A 13,769-nucleotide genomic window follows, 5' to 3' on the forward strand; every position below is an offset into this window, starting at 1 on the left:
GATCCAGATTCCGAAACAAGAAAGAAGAACAAGGAACAAGAAGACCTGCTGTGCAGCTGCTAAAAAGAGGAAGAGACCAACTGATTTGGCCCCAGCCCTACCTGCCTGTCGACCCTCGAACCTGCTCCTGCTAAACCCCGGCGTCTCCAGTGGTCAGCAACCTCAAAAACCCCGGAGGACCTGACTGCCTTGTGACTCTGAGTACCTGGGTCTGCCACGAGCAGTGGCACTGCTCAAAGCAAGTAACCAGCCCTGGCATCAGCCCAGAACCGCAAACCCTGCACACTCTGCACCCGCCATGCCTGGCCTGTGCTGGAGTGAATCAAGACCACGAGGACGTCCCCCCGGCGACTGGGACCCAAAGTCCAGTGCCCAAAGACCCACCTCGACGAACCAGATGATGCCTGCAGCCTCAGAACCAGGGACCCACCATACCGCGACCAGCAGAGGGTAAGATTTCCCGACGCCAAAAGACACTCCTGCACCCGGCGCCCCATGGCCTCCTGTGCCCAACTCCTGGGTGTCCACCCCTCCTCCAGCTTCCCAACTTATCTCTCGAAGTGGTGGTCGCACCTGAAGAGTCTCCGTCCCCGAGCCTGCAGTCTTTGTTCACTTTCCAAGATCTCAATTGAATAACATTGAGCGCCCGACGGCTCAAAAGCACCCTGGACCCAGCCGCCCGAGTGCCCTGGGAGTGCAACCTCTATCCTATCTCACTTCCCCACTTGTCCTGAGCAAGTGACCAGGAGCCCAGCTCCCACAGCTGCGTGGCCTGCTAGCCAGCAGTCACCAACCAAGGGCCCCCTGCCTTCCATAGGATAACATTGGGCCTAACTCACTCTGCACCCGGCTGCCCCTGGACCGCTGAGGGTGTAACAACTGCACTTACCTGACCCTGGGAGACCCCTGAGTCTATGCCCAGAACCTTAACTCTGCCAGTCGAGTACTTACCCAAAAGTTGATAACTCACTTTTTTTTATAGGGTAACATGGACTGGTTTCACTTGAAAATTCTTCTGTGTGGAGTTTTTAAACTTTAAAATATTCGTCTAAAATCAGCCGAACCACAAATTCCGATTTACTCACCTGCTTTCAGGAGAGATCCCAGTGCTGGATCTTGGTGCCCAGCACTGACCCTGAAAAGTAATTCAAACCGTACTTACCGCTAACTCAATTTTCTTCTATAGGAAATCATTGACTGTTTTTCTGGGAAACTTCTTGTGTCGATTTTTGCAAATTACAAATATTCCTTAAAAATCGTACAAACTACGAAAGCGTAATTACTTACCTGTTTAAGATAGATGTCCCAGTGCTGAACCTAGACTCCCAGCACTGGATTACAAAAGTAACGCAAACATACTTTACCTGCAATCTGAATTTCATTCCATAGGATAACATTGCCTGGTTTTGGCTGAAAAAGTTTCTGTCGATTTTGCAAACTTCCAAATATTTTACAAAATTAACTGTATAACAAAAACACAATCTTTCAACTGGTTACAGGTGGTGCACCAGTGCTGGATCTAGGATCCCTCCCTGAGTTAGAAAGAGTACCCATAACCCCACTTACCTGCTAAGTGAATTTCTTCCATAGGAAATCATTGACTGTTTTTCTGTGAAATTTCTTCTAAGTGGCAACTTTTAAAATACCAAAATATAGCTTAAAAATCACTACTGTGACTTAATTGATTTTGCTCAACTGTTTACAATACATGTCCCAGGACTGAATCTAGGATCCAGTCCTGCAGTTAGAAAAGTATTCCTAGAAGTAATCTATTGCCTTCTTTTAGAAATTCCCTTTGAGTTCAATGTGTTACTGTGTTTGAAACTGTAACTATCCTATTCCAAAGTCTATTGTCTATTGAAAGTATGTATTTGAAAGTAACTCAACCTGAGAAAGTATATTTTGATACCTATTGTTGGTTCTAAAATAAAACAAGTATATTTTTTTTATACAAACCATTGGCCTAGAGTTCAGTTCTTGAGTGTGTGACACCATTTGCTGACTGAGTGTGTACAACCAATGCTTTACACTGTACTCTGATACTGCCTTACTGCTCGACCAAGCTACCACTTTAGAGAGTAAGGTTATATCTAACTTTAGCCTTTGCCAAAACTCTGGGGTCTGTGGACTCTATGTACCTATTTGGGAACAGTATATACATAGCCACTTTCTCACAGCGCCCCCAACACAGAAGTGATGCATCGGCCACCACTGTGAACTCTGTTTGAGGAAGGGAGAGAGATCTGCCGTCGAGCCAATCCTGGTTTATTAGCCACCACTGCAATTGGTGTTTAGTGCCCTCTGAAATCTGGACGCAATCGGACAGGTCTCCCTGATGTTGGACCCACTGGAACTTCAGGTCTCAATGCAGAGCCCTCATATGCCATCTGGCATGATTCGCCAGCAGGATGCAGGAGGCCATCAGATCCAGTAGCCTGAGGGTCATACTGACCACAACCCAGGATAGGGGCTGAAAGATCGGAATCATAGCTTGAATATCCCGGACTCGCTGTTTGGGAGGATAGACCCAAAACTGAGTTGTGTCCAGAACCACTCCGATGAAGAGGAGCTTCTGAGAAGGAATCAGGTATGACTTCGGCAAGTTGATGGAAATCCCTGCAAATGCAGGAGTTAGGCCCTAGTCTGGAGGTGGGAGACGACAGCTTTGGGCGAGACCGCCTTCAACAGCCAGTCGTCGAGGGATGTATGACATTACAACGCATGCTTTTACATCGCATGCCTTTACAATGCTGTTTTTACAACGCATGCCTTTACAACGCATAGTGCTTTGGGGTGCTGGATAGTGAATAGTTTAATTTACTATTCCAACTCCAGTCCCCGTGGATAGTAGGGAAGGTGTTGGATAGTAAATTAAATCTATTCCCTATCCTAGAGCGCCCCCCCAGCGCAATGCGTGTAATGGTTTGTATTGTAAATACCGCGTTGTAAAGGCACTACGTTGTAAAAGTTGCGTTGTAAAGGTTGTTTACCGTCGTCGAGATATGGGGAAGACTGTAACCCCTGATCTGCGCACACCCGATGGGCATTGGTAAGGCCAAAGGGGAAAACAGTAAACTGAAAATGCCCGTGGCCCACAGTGAACCGCAGGTAGCACCAGTGGGCCGGCAGGACAGGGAAGTGAAAGTAAGCGTACTGCAAGTCCACCGCTACCATCCAGTCTCCAGGATCGAGGGCAGACAGGACCTGAGTGAGAGTCAACATTTTGAACTTCTCCTTCTGGAGGAAGCGGTTGACATTCCTGAGATCCAAGATAGGATGCAGGCCTTTGTCCTTCTTGGACACCAGAAAGTAGTGGGAATAGCAACCATGACCTACTTCTGGGACAGAAACGTGCTCGATGGCTCCCTTGGCCAAGAGTGCTGAAACTTCCTGTTGGAGAAGCCCCAGATGACCCTACATTATGCAATGGTACTGAGGTGGCATTAATGGAGAGGCAGTCTCGTAGGGGCAGGAGTAGCCCCTTCGGACTATCTGCAAAACCCACCTGTCCGACGTGATGGTGCGCCAGTGGGGGAGGTGATGGCCAATCCTGCCGCCCACTGGCATTTGGTGGCCCTGAAAGGTCGGACTAGGAGGGTTTGGAGGCTGCTGCAGAGGGGGCTGTGGTGGACTGGCCCGCCCGCTGGCCCCCAGAACCTCAGCGTTGGTTCCCACATCCCGGGCCGCGCAGGGGCGGAAAAGCTTGCACCGGCCTGTGGCCCTGGGTGGGACATGGTGGGGCACCCCTTCCGTAAGCATGAAAGGAGCAAAAAGCAACCTGCGCAGGGGGGTGGTGGAGAGGCCCTAGGACTTGGCCATAGCTCGAGAGTCCTTAAAGCGCTCCAGCGCGGTTTCTGCCTTGTCGCTGACAGCCATCAAAGGGCATGTCCATAACAGTGGATTGGACATGCCCTGAAAAAGCAGTCGACCTCAACCAGGCATAGAGGCGAAGGGCTACCGACGTGGGAATCGTCCTGCCTAGTGAGTCGACGGTATCCAGCCCACAGCAGATGGTAAACTTTGCTGCGTCTCTCCCTTCGGCAACTGCTTGAGAGCGAGTAAGGCCTGGGCCTCCTCCGGGCACTGAGGCAGCACTTGCGCAACCGTATCCCACATGGAGTGGGTGTAACGGCCCAACAGACATGCAGTGTTTACCGACCGCAGCCCAAGCTGGAGGAAGAAAACATCTTCTTCCCAAGGTGGTCTAGCTTTTTGGATTCTCTATCAGGTTGGAGCGGTAGGGAATGCGCCCTTGGAGGTGGAGGCTTGGACCACCAAGCTCTCAGGGGTGGGGTGTTGAGAGAGGAAAGTGAGGTCATCCAGAGCCGGGCAGTGGCGTCGGGCAATCATCCTGTCCACAGGAGCCCCTGTGTTGGGCCTCGACAAGCTGCCCAAAAGGATGTCCGTGAGGGCTTCATTAAACGGCAGCAGGGGCTCCGAAGAGCTCGCTACCGGTTAAAGCACCTCTGTCAGGTGGTTAGTCCTGACAGCCACCATAGGTAGCTCGAAGTGGAGAGCCTCGGCCGCCCTACGCAACACCACTGATTATGCCGCTCCCTCCTCTGTAGCCACGGTAGTAGGAGACAACATGCCAATGTCTGGTGAGGTATCCAGACCACTGGCTTCCCCCAGTTCCTCTCGCCAGTCTGGTTCATAACCTAGCTGGTTGGTAGAAGGGTCGCCAGACCCCTCCCATTCCTCCTCATCTTTCTCTGGCTGCCAATCCGGTCTCACAGAGCCAGGGTAGAAGAGAGGCAAAAAAGTACCCATCAACGCCAGTCCGGTTCCGTGTCTACCTCGAGGTGGAGGCCGGGGTCAACGCTGGCTGGGGACACAGCCGATGCCGGTTGCGGACGTGGTGCCGGTGGAATCGGCGCCAGTGGAGGTGTTACAAGGTCGACCAGCGCTGATCCGGATCCAGGTCTGGATCCAAGGGACCCTGCGGTGCCGAGGCCGGAGCCGCTGCCCAAAGATGGCATGCATTGCTTCATAGGAAGCTCGTAGCTGGACAGGGGTTGCTCTGGGTCCCAGGAAGGGAGGGTGGCTCCAAACGCGGAGATGCAGGAGGGGCACCACCTGCATCTGTCGTCGCGTCGGCCAATGGACGGGGAGAAGTCGAAGAGCGACGGTGCTTCTTCAACTTCATGTGCTTGACTTACCTGACCCAGAGTGAGAGGACATAGAAGAAGAATGGTGGTGGCTCCGCGACTGGTCCCTCGACCTCCTACGTGAATGGGACCTCAAGCGGCGCGTATCTGATTACCAGGCCTCAAGTAGCTTTCGGGACTGCTCCCGCAAAGACTTTGGGGCCATGGTCTGGCTGTGGGAGCACGACCTGGGGTCGTGGTCGCACTCCAGGCAGTGGAGGCACACGCGGTGCGGATCAGTCACCGACATCAGTCGGTTACAGGAACCGAAGCCTTGAAGCCGGGCATCCCTTGTGCACCAGGAGTCAATGGACTCAAACAAGAAGTTGACAAAAGTCGAGAAGAAGTCAGTCAAAAAGTGACTGGAGGTACCGCACTCTCCGGATCTGCGCTTGCTGGCAAAGAAAAAGAAAGAACTACGTCAGCATGCGAGGGCGGCGTCTAAGTAGCTATCGCGACGTCATCCCAGCTACCACGACGACGACGAAAGCGGAGTCGGCCGATGCCACCTTCCGACGTGCAGGGGTACTGCTGACGAAAAAACTTTCCGGATCCAGTCTGACGCCTAGGGGTAGTTCTAAGGAAAGGAATCTAGAACTAACTGTTTCTTTCAGATATGTTTTTCTTTTTGTGATTGAAGGCCTAAAGCCCTTTAAGGAAGAGAGGATGCACCAGGTTTATAAGAACGCCCTGGAGTATGTGACAATGGTGCATTTGATTCAGGAACCCGCTTAGAATAGTCAGTCAGTCAGTCAAATTATCTTTATTCGATTTAGTTAAAAATCATACAAAGAGCATAAAAAATATATTATATACAAGTAAAATACAATTAAACAATGTCATTACAATCGAATACATATGACAGGGTGTAAAAACAAAATTTAAAAATCTATAAAAAACAGTTTATACAGGAATGTTTACTAAATTCCTACGTGTTCTTGATCTAGCTGCCGCCACTAAAAAATTTGCCATGCAAAATGTAATGCGGATATTTTTCAATGATTGTAGGTAAAACATGGCTGGTCTCACCTGAGAGAAGCCAGCTTCCCTTAAAACAGGTAACAAATGTTTTTTTCTCTGTTCAGAAAAAAAATCGCAAAACATAATAAAGTGCATGGTGTCTGGTGCAGAAAAATTATCACATGTACAAGGTGGTGCTAGCTCTGGTTTTGTCCAAGTATTGAAACTGCCCAAATAAAAATGAATAAGATTAAACCTGAATTTCGTTAAAAGAAACCTGTGAAATGGATTAGTGACGAAACATAAATAAGGTTCAAGCGCAGGTGAATTAACTAACAGATAATGACGTCTTACTGTTGGCTTTAACAGTTCAGTTTCTTCTCGGCTCATTCTTGCCTTTAGCATAAATTGTTTTTTTATGGAATCCACATCTTGGTTTGTTATGCCAGAAGGGTCAGTAAATAAATCTGGCCGTCCCAGGTCCATAAAGTTTTTTTTCAAATAAGCCAGCCATGGGATTGCACTGCTATGCTCCAGACACATAACATCTTTCATAATCAGATGGTTAAGGGTTAATTCTGTGTTTAACCATGTCTTGAGCCAGTATATTAGGGGCGCCAGTTTTAACCTATCGTGGACATAGTCCATTCCTACCTCCGCGTGAATGGAAAAAGTCGGTGTCGATTGGGGAAGGCACAAAAGAGAGCGTAAGAATCTATTTTCTGCCTTCTGGATGTTTTCCAAACGTACATAACCCCATAAAGGCGCGCCATAAAGTGCCACAGAGAAGCATTTACTGTTATACACCTTTAAGATGGCTTCCATCGGTCTGTGGCCCAACCTTTTGGCAAAGCCCAAGAGGGCCGTTGATGTCCTTATCACCGCTAGGCTTTTGGCCCTTACCTGGGGTCCCCAGGTACCCTTATTGTCAAAAAGCACACCAAGGTAGGGAAAAACGGGTACTCTAGAGACTACTTCTCCTTTGCATCTAAATGTTTTTACCATGGCTCTTTTGTTTTGTGGTCCAATGACCATAGTATGTGATTTATTTGAATTAACCTTCAAATCAAGATGGTCCATGAAGGTACCAAATGGATCCACAAGCTGTTGGATACAAACGCCAGTACGAGCAATAAGTACTGCGTCGCCGGCGTATAGGAGAGCAGGGATCTTAACTTCTCCTACACGCGGAAAGTCTCTCGCAGCCCCCTCTAAATGATTGCCTAGGCCATTGATGTAGATTGTGAAAAGCAGGGGTGCTAGTATGCAACCCAGCCTAACACCCCGCATCAAGTTAAAGCGGGACGTACATCTACCTTCTTTTGTGACCCTCACCACGGCAGAAAGCTCTTGATGGAGTGAGGCCATGAACCTGACCAGGGCCTCATCAATCCCTATCCTCAAGAGGGTGTCCCAAAGCCTGGACCTATTGACCAAATCGAAGGCCAAGGAGAGGTCCATGAACGCTAAGTACAAGGACCCCTCCTTGGCCACCGTGTACTTTGAGATCAATAGGTGCAAATTAGAGCACTGCTCGATCGTGCCTCTCTTCTCTCTGAATCCGTACTGGATATCAGCCAAACCACCACAGTCTTCCAGACTATCCCTTAGCCTAGCCAAAAGCACTCTGCCCAAGATCTTTATTGCAGAATCCAGAAGGAATATAGGCCGGTAGCACCCCGGATCGTCCCTTTGCCCCTTTTTTAATATGGGGACTATAGTAGAAGTCGCCCATGTGGTTGGGGGGGTACTATTTGCAGCTGTAAATACATTTGCTAGGATACCGGCCCATAGTTCTGGTGAATGTATATAAAAGTCAGCCGGTACCCCATCCGGGCCAGGGGCTTTATTCCTGGTAGTGGCGCGGATTGCTTTCTCAACCTCGGCCCTGTTAAAGTGCAGGGGAATAGCCTCAGGGAAGGTCGTGTTAAGTGGTTGGGTGATGGTACCAATATCTCCATAAACGGAACTAAAATGTGCTAACCACTTGTCATCTGGGATGACACAGTCCGTATCTAAGTTGGGTGAGTCAGAGAAGTAAGGCTGGTTGATTACATTTCAGAATTGCCTGCTGTCCCGCAAGATATCGGTAGAGATTAGATTCTCCCAGGCCTCCTGTTTGATCTTATCCTGTCTGTTCTTAATGGCTCTTTTGTATTCTTTTCTTAGAATTGCAACCACTGCCCTATCCCTAGGGTTTGCTTTAAGAGCCAGTTTTAGGGATTTGTGAGCTTTTGAACACAGAGCATCAAACCATCGGCAGTGTTTAATCTCTCCCTTCCTCAATTTGACCATGAGGTTAGTAGAAACTTTACTACAGATCGTTTGAAAAGCATCCATGATATCATGGCCCTGCGAGGATGGATTGTGGCAAATCATGATCTGGTCATTTATCTGCGGACCAATATCAGCATAAAAATCACCAGGGACCACGTTTGCCCATTTCAGCCGTCTACCCTGGTCAATTGAGCATAGGGCAGGTCCAGGGGTGACCTGTCCTGGCCTAGGGCCCATACAATCCCCCCATGCCACCACCAAGAGAACGGGATTATGGTCACTAACGGGGGAAGGGACTGTACAATAAGAGATAGTTCGATTGAGAATGGCCGGAGTCACAAAGATGTAATCAATAATTGTTCCAGGCGTTGTCCCCTTGAAGGTAGGTATTCTAGACTCCCCCTCCCTATTCACTAATTCAAAGAAATTAAAATAGGCCAAAAATTCTTCTAGTTCTTCACCTGCTTTAGTGTGCTCAATATGAGGCCCCTCCTGTCCCATTGTCTCCATATAATCAATTGAGCCACAACCATAATCACAGGGGTGGATATTAAAATCACCCATTAACACGTAATCATAATTAGTATGAGTATTATGTCTGACTGAATTTAAAATCGAATCCAATGCGGCAATATTGTCGCCACCCCATTCCTTGTTGCCGGAGTTATAGAAATTAATAAACAGAGTGCTCGTAGAAGAACTAATTACCCTTTCTACAATCAGACAGTTCGGGGAGTCATGTTTAATCTGTTGCAGCGACCCTTTAAGGTCAAGTGAAAAAAGAGTCAAAAGGCCCCCCCTAGCTCTGCCTGCATTACTTGGACTTGCAGCTACAGCGAATCCTACGAAACCATCCAACCAGAACTGGCATAAAGTGTCCCAGGTCTCCTGTAGGGCAATAACGTTATGTTCTCTAATAAAGCTCACCCAATCAGTGTCGCTCATTTTAGATCTAATACCTGCGACGTTCCAGCTAAGGATTTTGCATCCTGCTGCTCCCTTTGGGTTGCTTCCCCCTACAGTCGGTGTTAACTCAGCATTTGGTAGTCAATCTGTATTGTCCATGCCGGACAGAGGGGCATAGTGGTTACTCAAGATGAGCCTACCATCCTCTGTTGAATCCTGGGGGTTTTGTGGGCGGATAATCAGAGGGACATTTGGGACTATTGCTGATTGTATCGTTACGCCAACATTAGCGTTTCTGCGTTCCACTACTGCCCTCCTACCCTGCCATCTTGCTTGGTAATTAATTATAGGTACAGAGTAGACTGGAGGTTGATAAAAAAAACCTAAGGGAACAGGTCTCAGGCGATCCCTGAAGGAGATCGCCGAACCGTCCCAAAACAGCCTATCAGCTACACTGCCCCTACAAAAATTAATTACCACGCAATCACCGTATGTGATTTTCGATTGTTTGCCAATCCAACCCACCCTCCTTGCATGGATTATCATATCAGCAATGTTCTCCCCACAACAATTCTCGGAGCACCACATTTTCGCTTTGGCCATAAGATCCCTGGTTGATTCCCTCTCCCCTTCATAAGGGGGTCCACCCCAATGAACACAGCTACCAGAGGAGACGCCTCTGGAGGAAGGTTGAGTTTGAATGAACTTGGGGTGGCCCTCCTCTGGGGGGGTGAGATCTTCTGGGGTAAAGCCGATGATTGGGCTCCCAGAATGGGAGCGTTGGCCATCTGTTGAGGGGGAACTGGTATTAAAACCAGGGGCCTGGCATCTTTATACATAGTGCTACTTGTGGGGAGTATATTGGTCGAAATGCCTGCTGGTGTCAAGACTCCACCTGCTACCTCAGGTATACCTTTGTTTGATTGAGCGATATTGGCAGGTAAAGAGCTTACAAGTCTGTCAATGAGGGAACATTTCTTTAAGAGGCCTTCCAGGCACGTATTTAGAGTGTCCACAATGTCTTTGGCAATTCCCACCAAGAGGGGTTCAATCCTAGCCACAAAGAGTTCCTCGAGTTTATCCTCCAAGCTGACCGAAATATCAGTAGTATGTGACTTCGTATTGACTTTTTCCCCTTTTTTACGTTTATTTGGTTGAGGAGCCAGCTGGGGGGACACACTTGGAGATGTAGCAGATAAGATAGGGACAGTGTCTTTACTCGTTTGACCCAGAGGGGAAGGATTTACTATAGTGACAAGTGGTTCCAGGGGGAGACTGGATATATTAATAGGGCCTGGCACGACTACCTCCAGAGATTGAGATAATGCAACAGATCGAGGGGGGGTCGGGACAATGCCCAGTTCTTGCTCAGCATTGGCAATCTCCTTGGTTAGGGCCCCCACAGCAGAAGAGAGGTATGACATGATAGAGTTAGAATGTCTTGGTACTTTGGCATTTTTACCCCTATCCTCCATAGTTAAGTTTTTCTTCCTCTTACCCATTTGAAGGGGTAGATGTTAGTGGGGTGGCCCTGCCCTGCCTCTTCCTGCCTCGGACGGCCACAGACGGCCCACCCTCTGCCCGGGCTCAGCGCGGCGCTGCCTTCGCGCGTCCCGCGGGGCGTGAGGAGTACACGCAACTTATGGCGCCTCATGGCGCGTTTGCACAAATCACACGCCGCGACCTCCCCTGCTGCCGCTGGGTAGTGTAGTCCTCTAGGCGGGACTGTGGCCGTTGCCCTCACGGCGCCGATCAGTCAGGAGCTGCTGCTGCCGTTCCCCTCACGGCTGGATGCTTCTGTAGGTGACCCCAGGGAGCGCTCGGTGCACACGCAACTTATGGCGCCTCCTGGCGCGATTGCAGCGTCACATGCCGCGACCTCCCCTGTTGCCGCTGGGTAGTGTAGTCCTCTAGGCTGGACTGTGGCCGTTGCCCTCACGGCGCCGATCAGTCAGGAGCTGCTGCTGCCGTTCCCCTCACGGCTGGATGCTTCTGTAGTCATTTATTATAAGGCATACGTCTGTTACCAAGGAAATAGGTAGAGGAATTGTGTTGTCATGTGAGCGTGGTGCTATTCTAATGGCTCATTACATGGGTAGTGCTCCTAGAAAGAGTTGTAGCTTTGAGCTGCTGACTGCTGTCTATATTGAAAAGAGAAATCTCCTGCCAAATATGTGAAAGTGTCTTTTCCAAGGTCATCTTCATCGGTGTCATGACATTATTTTACATTAAGTTGTGTGGGACTGTAAGCTTGTCCAAAGGGTCCTTCGCCACCAGACTTTTCCATCTCAAGGAGACATACAGGAGTGTCATGTGTCTTAGTTAGGCCCACGTACAAACTTTGCCATCTTTCATCATGAACACGTTTAAGTTGCCTTCCCTTACACACAATAAACTTTTACCCACAATTGCGTACATCACACAGAAGGATGAGTTTCTATGAAACTGCTTTGCTTGCAGATTATGCTTCCCGTAACATCGTCACAACTACTTTAACAACCTGTACAAGGCCTCGACACACATCATGCACATGTTCTGCATGGCTAACTATAGTCTATAAAAATGCAGGCATTCCAGGACTCACAAGGATGCTTTTCATTATAAATAAACAAGCATTTCTGGGTTTAGTTAGATGAGCGCTTTGCTGACATTAGTGAAGTCTCTACACACTGAAACTTCGGCCGAGCAGCTTGCTGACATCTCTGCAAGGCTGTATACCTTGTGACCAAGACAGGGACTTACATTCTTTCGGTTAAGGTAACCACGGTTGGATCATCCAGTACGGGGATTCTTGGAAGAACACACACCCTAGACACTTAGGTTAAGGACGGCATAGTAGGAGTACGCCAGATTTCTATATTGTGTTATATGCCTGCATATATACAGTGGTTCAGCACTATGCTGGCACTTTTTATTCTGTTCACTGTCTTGGTACTTCTAATAACTTTCTTCTGCTTCTGTCTATTGATCATTGCAACACATATACTTTATACAAGAATCACGTTGGTTCAGAAACACTGAAAACATCTCATTGTGCATTCCTTGTATATTTCTCTCAGAATAAGAGAGCACGAGTGGCTGAGCAAAAGGGTTCTAGATCTGTTTTCACGATCCATGGAGGGATCAGGGCTGTCATGTTCAGTGGTTGCCAGAATCATTTGCTCCCCGCCTAGGTTTAGGGATACTTATGGTGGAACTGTGAGCTAGTTGGTCTATAAGACAACATCTCGTGAGGGGGTACATAGAATAAGTCTGGCACAATCATGTTGTGTAGTTCCTATATATCCTATACAGGATCTGCGCGTTTGGATAATATAAACTGTGGAATTGGTGGCAGACTGGTTCCGAGCACCCTCACCTGATATGTTAGCCTGTCTGTATCAGTTAGCTCACAGTGCCACTAGAATCTCCTCTTATTGGAGAGACAATAGTTTCTGGCAACCTCAGAACATGACAACCCTGATCCCTCAGAATCGTGGAAATAATCTACTACCTTTCGCTCAGTCACTCGTGCTCACTTAGTTGGTCTCAGAGACCAACTAAGTGGGCGTTTTAATAAGAATTTATTAAACAGTTGTTATTCTAGTGTAGAATAGATGAGGTGTAACAACCATTAGACAGTAGCAGAGATATATGATTAGCAGTACTACGAAAGTAAGGATTGGTACAGTTCTACCATTTTGCAATAATCATGAATTCATACAAGTATACAAAACACATGATAAAATTGCAAACTCCTACGATGTCTCCCTATTTAGATGTACCTAAATGTACCTAGTATCTATGGATGTGTTATGCCTCTAGGATCTAGTCAACCCCATTACCTGAGAATGAGAGAATATGGAACCCCGTCCTGGTCTCGAATTGGACACTCCACGAGGGATGTTAGTCCACTGCGAGCTGGAGTGTCTGCATGCAGGAACCTCAGCGTCTCTGGTCAGTGTGTCAGCCGGGAATTCACAGTCTCCTCTGTCTTTCTAAAGCAAGATGTGATGTATAAATACCCACAGGTCTCCACAGGGGTCCTACCTTGCTGTGTTACTGTGTCGGCCTAAAGGATGACGTCTGGCCTGAACTTTATACAGAGATATTATACAGGAGATGTTCATCCTTCTGTCAGTCCTATTGTGCTTCCAAGAAGCCTCATGCATAATGTATGAGTTTAGAACTAGGGAAAACCCTGCGTTCTGAATGCAGTGTCGTACGTAGGTAAAATGTCAGTCCCTATGAACCGTTATGTATGTAAAGTAGGAAAGGATATAGGTGAAAGGTTGCAGTGTTACCTGCGCCTATATAGGGTACCTATATGGAATATAACAATCCCAATGATCATGAATGCCATAAATGTGTAGATCATATCGTAGGGTGGAAACTACAAGACATGGCGCCACCAACGCTGGCTAGGTATTTATTTTAATGGATTGCCTGAGTAGTTCTATCGTGCCTTCTCAGAGACCCCCTACTTACCTCCAAACACGA

The sequence above is a fragment of the Lissotriton helveticus genome, chromosome 10 (genome assembly GCF_964261635.1).
Source record: "Lissotriton helveticus chromosome 10, aLisHel1.1, whole genome shotgun sequence".
Classification (NCBI taxonomy): Eukaryota; Metazoa; Chordata; class Amphibia; order Caudata; family Salamandridae; genus Lissotriton; species Lissotriton helveticus.